The 10,554-nt window shown below is 46.6% G+C and overlaps 1 long non-coding RNA gene across 1 annotated transcript; it reads right to left on the bottom strand.

The window, feature by feature from the left end:
* Positions 1-3,985: 3,985 nt before the first annotated feature.
* Positions 3,986-10,279, bottom strand: LOC149329696 (uncharacterized). Its single transcript, XR_016285454.1, has 2 exons — positions 9,970-10,279; positions 3,986-6,747 (listed from the first exon to the last, which is right to left on the bottom strand). It is a non-coding gene; the product is annotated as an uncharacterized LOC149329696 (long non-coding RNA).
* Positions 10,280-10,554: the final 275 nt, after the last annotated feature.

Genomic DNA, 10,554 nt, shown 5'->3' with positions numbered 1-10,554 from the left:
AGGCTCCGAATCATTTCGACCACCTCGAGTTCTTTAAAGGGCATTGATATTGCATAGTGCACGGGTCTTTAGCATTTCGCCTGCAGCGAACTGCGACCTCCACGGCCGGGAAAATTCATTTTGTTCGTTCTATTTTCTTGGGATTGGTTGTGTAGAGCCCCGCTAATTTTAATTTTTGAGGAAATAAAAGGCGCAATAACTGCCTCACTTCTAGGTGGACATCTCAACCATGTCTTGATGAGAGGGAGGAAGGTGTGAATGAAAGGAGAGGAATATGTGCCGTAGTGAAGGGCTCAGGAATAATTTCGACCACCTGGGGATAATTAACGTGCCCTGAAATCAAACAGCACACAGGCGCTTTTTAGCATTTCGCCTCCAAAAAAACGTGGCCACCGTGTGGTTCGATTTGAACCCGTGCACTCGGCTCAGCGCCGAGCATGCTAACCACTGAACTAGGACTGAAATTCTATTCAAATTCTGCTATTCAAACAGACTCGAAACTTAAGCCCAAGTCTTTCTGTATCTTGTAACATTCCACCGTTCCGTATCAGATTATTGTGTCAACCCTGTGGGGGAAGTACACATGGTGAGCTTTAAATTGTTCACTGCATATTGAAGGGGAACAGACTGCCATTCTCGTTCACCATAACACTATCAGGTTGCGGCAATATAAAGTGAGCCCACTTAATGGGGGCAACACAGTCGTCAGGCGCTTCCACTCTTTCCTGTAGCGATCACTCGATACCATAGCGCGAAAAAAACCGTGACGCCAGAGAGGTAGGTTAGGTTGATGTTGTGATAGTGGTAACGACGCTCTACAGATTGTAGTGTATACGTAATTTAGCAACTATTTTGGGCAATCATGGCTTCGTAGTAGACGGGAAATTTGCATGGGATGCAAAAATTCCGTGCCGCATCATGGCTTTTGTTTGTATTGTTGTTTTTACTAAACAATGCGTGTTATTTTAACTCCAGCTAACAGACGGCGCAGTGCCTCATCGCATTAGGAGGAACGGAGTCCGCGTCGGCAGAGAACGTCGCGACCGGATCCTTGCTAAAGGGGCCCAGAAACACAATTTTAGTTGACCTATTTGCCGGTTGATCGCATACAGTGAGTTAAAATGGCACTATTAGCGTCGGTAATACCGCATATATTCCGTTTTGTAATATTTTAATGTCCTCCCAGAAACAAATTCATGGCTCTGATGGTGTCCCCACACAGTGGCGGGTTTTAGCAGCGGATATGACGTCACCTGGCGCGAGCTTGATGATTTAACAAACAGTAAATATACTGCAAATTGTGTGAATAAATAGAGACACATTTTGTCACCTGTCCGTGTTTTATATTATATCAACAAAGACAACTTGTTCGTCTTAGATAAAAGCCCTGCAAAGCAAGCAAAACAAAAATACACCACCAGGGGCTCTGGCATGGAAACGACGCTGCCAGAATCAGCAAGAACGAGTTAGAAAGAGCACGCAACCATGGAGTGCAAACTTCCACGACGTGCTCTGGCAGGCTGTTTCGATTGGTTGCGCCAGGTGCCGTCATTGGGAGGGCGAAAAGTGGGAAGCCCCGCCAAAATCGAGTGGAGGGAAGCGTTTTTTTCTTGTATTTTGACATTTCTTTATTGAATAACTCCCGTTCCTGTGCCTCGATTCCTGTAATTCTTTTTAAGTCAGCAACTGTGTGACAAAGAATCCACCTGAAGTATAGCCGGTATCCCCCCAAGCAGTGTTTCGCAGCCCCTTTAAGGCAGCTCTCCGAAGGTGACGAAGGCGAGGAAGTTTTGCTTCAGCTCCATCGCCTTCGAAGAATTACTGGCTTTCATGCGAGAGCAGTAAGGGGGAACGAAGTCGTTCTTGTATCAGCGATAGTCAGAGGTGAAACATAAACCACCAAAAACGCCATGCATAGGAACAATTGCTAGGTTTCCAGGATTTAAGGACAAAGTGACCTCAAAAACTTCATTCAATGTGAATGATCTGTGCATAGTAGTCAAAGGATGGAGATAGTACCTACGATCGCGGCGGGTCACTCCACCGATAACATGGCGAAGTCAATTTCTAAAGCGATGAAAAAAAAAAAAAGAACTGCAACTCTTCCCATGTCACGTGCAATGAAAGGAAAGTACACGACCTGAAGTCTAGACTGCATTTTGTGTGTCTGCGGGACACCCATCCAGGCAAGCATGCGAGATGGGGAGTCCGCAGCTTCCACGGCTGCGATGCCTGCTTGCGGGCCGTGGGCCACTTGGGTGCTCGTTTAGAAAAGGCTACTGCGGTGAAGCCTACCTTCGTGGCCTCGGTTAAAGAAGGCCGTTTTTTAATGCGTCAGCATTGTATGACTATGTAGGCGCCTTCGGTGTGAACGCAGGAACTAGTTGGTATATCGGAAAAACAACGGTATTGTCGGATAGAGCATCTAAATTCGATGTGCAAGAGACAAATTCGCTACGGTGAGTTAATTAAATAATTAATTAGACCCAAAAATATCCAAAAAGTAGGCGGGGCCGGCGCATAGACGGTGATCAATTTCAAAACGCCGGAAGTTTGGCACCACGCGACCGGAAGTGTGGGCGAAGCGAACGCGTGGCGCCAAATTTGAAAACGAAGCATGGCGCGAAGTTCGAAAACTCAGATGGGCAAATGATGCAACTTGATTAAGTAAGACAATTAATTGTGGCATCGATAAGGCATCGAGAAGATATCGATAGGTGATCCATAAGTAATCGATAACTGATCGATAAGAAATCGACTTCCAGTTTGGGGGTCTAGACTTCCTGTCACGAGTCTCAGCTGACGTGAAAAGTGTGGAAGTCTGAAGTCCGCGTCTTGGTGTGACGTCTTAAGGTGTGACGTCATAAGGTGCCAGGTCATAAAGTGTGACGTCATGCTTATGAATTTCTCCAATGCGGGTGCCACACTGATCTCTAACGTTTGTTTGGGATGAGAGCGTATATAAAGGTTCAAATGAGCCTGCTCTACTTTTGGCAGAGTTTTTCTTACCCTGACTCCAAAAACGCTTATGTGAACTAAAAAAACTGCCTTTCTAGTTTTGATTATGCCGTAGCTTCCAAGTGTTTCTATTTACGGTGTCAAAACTACCCCTGGTTGTATTGAATTACTTAACGTAAAAAAACCCCTGTGCTACTAATAGAGAGGCAAAAAAACGTCCCGAGTTTCAACATAGCTTCAATAACACCCTACTGGCTGCAGTCCATGAATATAAATATCTTGGTGTAATGCTCACAAAAGACATCAGGTGAGACACCCACATAAATACATCACAGCTAGCGGCCTGAAAGGACTATTATTCCTTAAAGATGCCTTGGACAAGCACCGCCTGACGCAAAATTACTTTCCTACAACACGTCCATCAGATCCACCTGAGAGTACGCTAACATAACTTGGTTTCCGTTTACTAAAGAAACAAACAAACCAGAGCGGGTGCAAAGGAAGACAGTGATAATCACCATTAATAAATACAAATTAACAGATTCTCCTCCAGTGCAGAGCCATACTGATCGGAATAGCGTGATCGGAATAGCGTAGATCCATCAATTCTGAACAGTCCATCAACTGATAGCTTTGGTTGTTTGCTTCTGAATAATTAATAAGAAACATCGTTAAAAGAAACCATGTCATTCCTTTTATTTCTTTGAAGTTTTGTCGGTGATGGAGTACTTTATTTCTTCATAAAATGTATACATAATACGAATATCTGTATTTGTAAACCCAGTCTTGCTTTTCACGCTGTATTACCATGTTATCCAAACCGCTACAAGTGGCTGTTATCGCTAACATGTTGCCAAACCTGGCTCATTCCATTGCCTTACATGTACTCGACAATCTTATATGCGTCCTTCCTGGAATAATTCTGGATTGGGTTCGCAGCACCTTTAAACAAATAAATAATACTTACCAAGATTATTACAAAGTCTGAAACATTATGACTTAGTGCATATAAAGATTGGACTCGTGCTTAACTGGAAATGAAGGATGGCATCTATTTTTCGCATGAAAACGATACAATCAGAAATGGACCCAACAAGCTGTTACTGTCGTTTTATGAATTGTTTCGAGAAACACGCAGCATTAGCAGTGAAAAGAAAAGTGTCATTTATTTATTCAGTCTTTTGTACTTTATATATCACGGCAGGGGACATCTGAGGGTCAGAAATAAAACAAAATGAGAAATAAGTTGTGTTAACACGTTTTGACGGGCTAGTTGGTTAAGCATCTTGAATAAACAGGGCGAACGAAGACGAGCACAAAAGACAAGAAAAAGGACGACACAGCGCTGACTGACTAATCATAGGGTCCTGTTTGAACAGCTGATTAACAAAATCCTTCCACCACAGACTGCACTCCAGCGTTTCACACCAGGGAAAAAGGTTGCTCTCGGCAGGGTACCCCTTAGAACTTATCACGTCAGTAGCTGAGTCGGCCCTAAAGAAGAGCAAGTCACAACCAGCTACACGAGACGGCCAGGAATCGGACAACAACCGCAAACGTGTCGCCGTGATTTCATATCTACATGGAATTTCACACTCTCTGAAAAAAAGTGGGGAAAAAAGCAGGTGTCGATGTTGTGTTTTCCGCGCCTGATCGTCTGGCTGGTTTGTGCCGATCTGTTAATGAGATCAAAGGAAAAGTGGCGAAGTGCACAACTAAGCACCAGTCACGCTTCGTCCCTTGTGATAAGGGGGTTGTTTATAACATCCCTCTGCCCTGTGGAGGGCAGTACGTTGGACAGACGGGACGATGTATCAATAAAAGGCTGAGCGAACACAGCTATAAAGTCTCAAAAGTAGTTTCCGGTCACCTCGGCATTCATTGCCCTGATTGTGAATGGGCAAAGACAGAGAAAACACAGTGCGTACCGCTGTATCATGAAACCAAGGTCATTGCCAAAAATCGGGAAAAAACTGCCAGGGAAATTATCGACGCCTACAACATATTCAAGCAGGGAAATGCATGTATATGCACTCCTTCGCTAACACAACAGCAAAAAGAGCTGTCACTGCTGGGGGCTGATAATCTCCGCTGATTTCTAGCGCGCTTCTGTTGCTGTTGTCACATTTATGTTTTGTTGTTTTTGTTTTTTTTTTGCACTTTGTAAACCTTTCCCTCCCTGCCGACATCTATGTATTTATACTTGTGTGATCAGCAATAAACCCTCAGTTGTTAGTCAGCGCTGTGTCGTCCGTTTTCTTGTCTTTTGTGCTCGCCTTCGTCCGCGCTGTTTATTCAAGATTCAAAATGAGAAGCTATTTTTGTCCAACGTTTCTAATCAGAGCTGTTGCGAAAGGAGCCTTCATACCAGAGTTTTCAGAGGAATTTCTTACTAACGTCAATTCAGTCCCTAAGGAACTGAAGAAAGAAATGGAGCGAAGTTGTAACGGATGGCCCGTCTCCGCGCCCAAGCTTGGATCAAGGCAGCAGTTCCAACTTTATCCGAAGCTGGTCACTATCTACGTACCCGCCACGGATGAGATCTGGGAGTTCAATGTCAGGAAACTGGAGACAAGGCGTGTTGCTTGACGTTGTTGGCTTTTGATTGCTTGGGTCAAATGGATCTGGTTCAACTTCCAGCCCAATGTCTTCCCTTCCTCTAGGATGAATTACGCTCACCCTGACTTTGTGCTTGAAAGGCCACTGGAGATCGTCGTCCATGTCGCCCTTGTGCAGGGTGTAGTTGAATTCAAGCCATACACATGTCCCCAAACGCAAGAACCAGACTCCAGGAGAGATGGAGTAGCCGCACAGGTACACCTTCTCGCTGTCATAGTCAGCCCTGCCTTTCTTCATCGCCTCGCCTTGAAGCGACTTCACTCCTTTTACAAGAAACTCGCAGTGCGACACCTGCGCTGCTCTCTCTCCACGCACATCAGGTTGCAAAGTTTCTTCGCCTTTTTCCTTCAAGTCAGCCTTGAATTTCTCAACGCCGGCTGAAATCTGCGACAATTCGTCCCTCGTTCTGTTCATTATATCGCTCAGTGTTTTTTCCACGGTTTTCATAGAAGCGTTAACTGCATCACTGCATGTCGCAAAACATTCCTTGAGTTCAGCCTTAGACGACACCATTTCGCCATGGGTCTGTGTTCTGAAAGACGTCAGTTCTTGACGCAGTGTCTCCTTGAGTGTGTTTATGCCTTGAGAGAATTCATGTTCAGTGCTAGCTGCAATCTTTGACACTAAGTCGTCTCGAGTTCCGCTTAATTTATCGTTCAGCTTTTTTTCTACCCTTTTCATATTTCTCAAACAAGTGTTAACAGTATCGCTGCATGTCGCAAAACATTGTTTGAGTTCAGCGTTGGACGACATCATTTCCTCGTGGTTCTGTCCTTTTAAAGACGTTAGTTCTTGACGCAGTGTCTCCTTGAGTGTGTTTATACCATGACAGATTTCGCTTAATCGGTCCCCATGCGTGCTCATATCGACAGCCATCGGCCTCAGATATGCTGTGATTTCGCCCGCCTGCCTTTCAAAGGCTCCTCTGAAAGAAGTCAACGCTGCTGCCTCCTCCGCGTGAGTAGGTGGAACTTCGCTTTCGGATGCCACGGATGCCGAAGTGTTGCCAGAGGCCGACCGGAGATGCGTGCACACGTCTCTGCAAAGAACGCTGGCCGAGCACTTGGGACAACGGACGGAGTGGCGTTCGCATTCCAGCTGGAAATGCCGGACGATCCCTGAAGCAGCTGTCCTATACTGGCAGCCGCTACCTCCATTCCAGCACCTGACCTGCAAGGGTACAAAAAAAAAATGGCTGTGGCTCAACTTGGTTAAGCCGGGAAATCGCGAAAGCAATACCCATGGCTACGCCCTCGCTCACATGATAGTCGTGCTGTTGTGGTGCTTGTGTGAAACTTGTTGTATACCTTGGTGCTGCTGTGGTGATCACTTGGCTATTCTGTGTACAACTAGTAGTGAAACTATAATCGCTGCGCTGTGAGGATATACTTGGTTGCTGGTGATGTTAATGCAGACTGTAGAACTGCTGTTCCTGCACGCTCTTGCTCTGTCTGCGTAGCTCGCCGCTCTCTTTTACGCGCATTACGACGAGCCTCCCTAGTGGTAGGCGGCATCGCCGCGAAGCAATGTTAAGGCGCTGGTGGTTGGCACAGCTACTGCTTTCTAGCGACGTGAGTCGAGCCTAAATCTCTTCAGCGTAACGCCACAATCGCACTCCTAGCGGAGAGCGCAGGAGTTAGGCGACCATAGTCGTGGCCGCCGCGATCTGCTCCGGCGGCGGCGCGCGCCGTTGCTCAAAATTACGAGGAACTTTAGCGGCTAAACTGGTGAAAGGCGAAAGCCTGAGTGCTGCATTCTGCTACGCGATTGTTCACTGCATATTTTGTTGGTACATTAATTAGCTGCCAATTAATGACGCTTAAGCTTCGCCTTTAGGAGTGGAACGCGATAGCGTGTTGTAGCGCTGCCACGGAGTCCAAAGAACGCCACCACCGGTTCGGCGCGGTGCGTTGCCCTTCGAACGCAACGCTTTTTGAGGAAAGGAAATGGCGCATTAATTCTCTGTCATCTCGGTGGACACCTGAGCAGCACCGTACAGGAAGGGAGGAAGTGTGAGTGAAAGAAGAAAGAGGGGCCGTAATGAACAAAATGAAAATTGTATTTGAGGAAAGGAAATTACTCATTAACTGTCTCACATATATCAGTAGACACTAGTCGAAAATTGTATTTGAGGAAAGGAAGTTGCGCAGTAACTGTCTCACATATTTCGGTGGACACCCGTCAATTTTCGCGCGCGGTGACGTCACGACAACTTGGGTCAATCTGAAACGCGGACAAATACGCCTTGCTCGTCGGTGAATTTGTTTTTGAGGAAAGGAAATGTATCTGTCTCTCATATCTCGGTGGACACCTAAACCTCGCCGTAACGGGAAGGGAGGAAGATGGGAGTGAACGAAGACACCGTATTCATCTAAAAACGTTGGTATTCACTAGACGCACCTTTGTTCATTCCAAACCATCGAGCTGGCATGGCGGAGTGGTAGCGTGCTCGACTCGCACTCCGGAGACCGGGGTTCGATTCGGAAGCTCGGCAAATTTCTTACTGGGTTTTATTTATTTATCTGGTCTGACTAGAAAGGTTTGACTAATTGGTTCGTCAAGTAGTTCGGTCGTAAGAAACTTCTCAAGATCCAGGAAGTTGTGGTTTTGGAGACGAAAGGTCGTCCGTGCGGATCCCTGTAACGCCCTAAGCAAGCTTTCATTCGACAAGTAATTTTATGCTTCATAACCCGCTGAATCGTTTGATATCACTTCGATTGTTCTATGCCAATTAGGTGGTTCACAGTCTTTGTACCTATGGTATCATCAGTCAGTGGTCCATTGTGGCTATTTGTACACTGGGCTATTAACATGGAAACGAAAGTATAGTAGTATATGCGCACTTGTACACGGTACTTGGATGCTGCGTATAAGTATAGCTCGATGCTATGCAACCATTTGGGTCACATGGTATGGCACCACCCTGGTACGTGATGATGCACCACCTGGTAAGCGGTGCATACCAACCATGGTTACGTAATATGGCACCCGTGTTGGTCACGTGACATGTAAATTTTGTTTGTGCAAACGCTAACCACTGTAGTGACCATATTTAGACAATGACGTTGTATTGCATACTCACAGGACCTTCAGTAGTGCGACTAGTAGAGCTGACGCTATAAAAAACAAAGGCCTGCCTCCTATAACGTTGGCGACGGTACAGTACGGCATTTTACGGTGCATCGAGGAGCTGCACGACGGCTTCATAGCGGCGGCATTAAGCACATACGCCTGAACCGCACGCGAACTTTGAATCTAAGAGGGGCTTTTTCAGTACAAGAACAAGACACGCGGCGTTCTACACCGTGGGAAGGTAGAAACGGTCAGATGTCTGCTTTGTCCGACTTAAACTCAAGACTGTCCGTCGTCTATTTATGCTCGTGCTAACCAGGGAAGCACTGAACCAGCCAGCTGTGCGCGATAAGTGAGGAACGCATACGCCTACCTGAGTGCGATGCAATATGATAAACTAATGAAAACTTCATTACTGTCTTTGTCTCTCTGTGGAAAGCAAAGTCGGTAAAAAGAGCATGTTTCTCGTATTGTTCGTGGTGGTGTTTATTGCCCGAGTTTAAAAAGTCTATGAAGTAAGATTTCGATTCAACAGATTAAGAAATCACGCCCTTCTTGAAGCACACTGGCAGCACCTATCAGGCCAAAGTTCTAGTCCCGGTCTCGGCTAAAGCCAGAATGCTGTGTTTCAATGATTATCGAAATACCCGCTGTTTACGACGAAACTTTGACGGTCGCAAGGTTTGCGTCGGGGCTAACCAATGCACCACGCATAACATCTCCACCTGTTGATAGCACTGGAGAATGAGGAGATATTTCCTTTCCACATATTAGCTCTCTAAAGCGCAATAATATCTCGTAGAGCGCCTCAACACTTAGCAGCCGTGAGCACAGCTAAGCGTGTATAATGTTTGCTTAAAGAAACACGTAGTATACTACATAAGTTGACTACAGGTTGTAGTCAGTGACGTCACAGGGACCGCCATTTTACCGTCTGTGGAGCGCACCGAATGGCTGCAGCCGCCTCCAATGGGATTATCACCTCCTGTTCTGGCCTGCACTGCTAAAGCTACGTGCTGGGCATCAAAATGGCGCCCATGACGTTACGTGAATATACAGGAGTTCGTGTTTTCAAGGTGGTGCCGGCGCCCTCGTTATTTCACGGATACAATTCGTATCCGACGTTACATTACACTGAAAAAGCGGATCAACATCAACAGGAATACTTTACTGGTCTTTTCCTTAGCATACCACTTTTTTACGGTCCTCCGATGGATGTAAAATGCGTACATATGCGGGGCACTCTGCGCTGCAGAGACGAGCAAGCGATAAGAAACAAAAAAAGCCCAAGCAACTGTACTCCTTCACATTGTCGCTTACCTCCCTTCTTAGCAGATCGTCAGCGAAGTCCATAAGGATGACGTCATGCTCCTCGCAGGCGTTGCCGTCCAGAGGACACTCGTATGAACCGTCCTGGCAGGAATGCCCATAGCAACACTCGCACAGCGCATGCGTGCAGGGCAGCAAGGCGGTCTTCTTTCGCACCAGACCGCAAGCGCTGCACACTCGATTCGCTGGAAGAGGCTTGACGAAAGTCAGGGGCCTCCAGTCGAGCTCCGGGGTAAATCCCACCAGCGTATACAGTTGGCTTGAGGGTGGCATCGTTCACCACGTATTCGTCCGCAGCGCCGGTCGCATCAGTAACTGCTTTTTCCGCCCCTTCAGAGCGCGTTCTTATCTTCTTCGTGGCGGTCGTCTAGGCGACAATCGCGACTGCTTGAGTTTCCTCTCCTCGCAAGTGCGCCGTTCAACCGAGATACCACACGTGGAAATACACTGCTGTTCGCTTGTCATGAAACGACGCTATAGGGTGGCTTAATCAACTGATCAGAACCCAGTCAACCACTGATATCCGTGGTACGTACGATTAAGATTCGAATCTCCATTGCCGGGTGGGGATGTCCG

The sequence above is a fragment of the Amblyomma mixtum genome, chromosome 9 (genome assembly GCF_055824585.1).
Source record: "Amblyomma mixtum isolate Tamu chromosome 9, ASM5582458v1, whole genome shotgun sequence".
In the NCBI taxonomy this organism is placed as follows: Eukaryota; Metazoa; Arthropoda; class Arachnida; order Ixodida; family Ixodidae; genus Amblyomma; species Amblyomma mixtum.
This window is presented reverse-complemented; position numbering and strand designations above follow the sequence as displayed.